The sequence below is a fragment of the Callorhinus ursinus genome, unplaced genomic scaffold (genome assembly GCF_003265705.2).
Source record: "Callorhinus ursinus isolate GAN/ISIS: 27379988/994484 unplaced genomic scaffold, GSC_fseal_2.0 scaffold2644, whole genome shotgun sequence".
In the NCBI taxonomy this organism is placed as follows: Eukaryota; Metazoa; Chordata; class Mammalia; order Carnivora; family Otariidae; genus Callorhinus; species Callorhinus ursinus.
Window position 1 is genome coordinate 6,063 of NW_027399698.1, and position 1,125 is coordinate 7,187.

Genomic DNA, 1,125 nt, shown 5'->3' on the forward strand with positions numbered 1-1,125 from the left:
TGTCAAAACCCAAACCTTTTGGGGCACCTGGCTGGCTCAGTCGGTGGAGCATGCAACTCTTTTTTTTTTTTTTTGTATGGTATATGAATCATATTTCACTAAAGCCATTACCAAAAAAATAATAGGAAGTGGTATACAGTATTCAGGCACAAATTTCCAAAGGACTAATTAAGGAATAGGAGTAGAGAATAATGTTTGGAGGCTGTCCCTCCACAACCAGGTCTTCAAGAAAAGCAGGAGCTGACCCACAGGCCTCTAAATTGACACTCACACTCTCAGCATCAGATGCTTGGCTGTCTGCTGACCTTCGCAAGGGCATCACTGACGACATCGAGATCATGCTGTAGCTCATTCATGGCGCTGGTTATGCTCTTGGTGTCTTTCAAGATCTGAATACTCCGTGTGTATGGATTATACTTCACTCCAAATGGACGCTTAATTGTTTTGGTAAATTCTCTCATCTTCTCCGTTGCATCTTCAAAGCTTTCAGAAACAAAGTAGACATCCTGAAAAGTTGTGATGAGACACTCCAGTTTGCAGGTAATCTTGGGATCATAGGCCTTTACTTTGGCATGTCCAGAAGGTGAATGCTTAAGTTCACTGATAGAAGAAAGTAATCCAGCACCAAAGACTCGCACCTGCCCGTCTTGTTTAGAGAGACCAAACTCCACAGTGAAAAAGTAGCACGTTGCCAGTTTTTGAACAGCCTCCTCTGAAGCTCCAAGGGAAGCCAGGCCAATTTCTTGGGAGAATTGCGCAAAACCAGGTTCAGCCAAAAGGGGGACATGACCTAAGTGTTCATGGCAAGTATCTGGCTCTGGGGTATAGAGAGGGTCTGAACTGTGTGTCACTTACTGTGTGCAGTGAAAAACCCGGAAGGCTAAACCTGATAAGAAATCCCTTGGTGATAAGTAACCAGCCACGGGACGGATGGAAAAACCTGTGCACTCTTTTAAAAAGTTTGAGACATTTTCCAATTGTGGGATATTATCTTCCCGGTATCCACAATATTTAGAAAGCAAAGGTAAGTTTTTGAGATACTCTCTGCAGGCATGGGTTGGGTAAAGTTTGTTGAGCTCTTGGAACACAGTTCCCCAGGTCTTAATCTCCTCTTCAGTGAATTCA

General features: G+C 43.6%; 1 pseudogene; it reads right to left on the reverse strand.

The window, feature by feature from the left end:
* Nucleotides 1-281: 281 nt before the first annotated feature.
* LOC112819237 (tryptophan 5-hydroxylase 1 pseudogene) lies at nt 282-1,118 on the reverse strand (annotated as a pseudogene).
* Nucleotides 1,119-1,125: the final 7 nt, after the last annotated feature.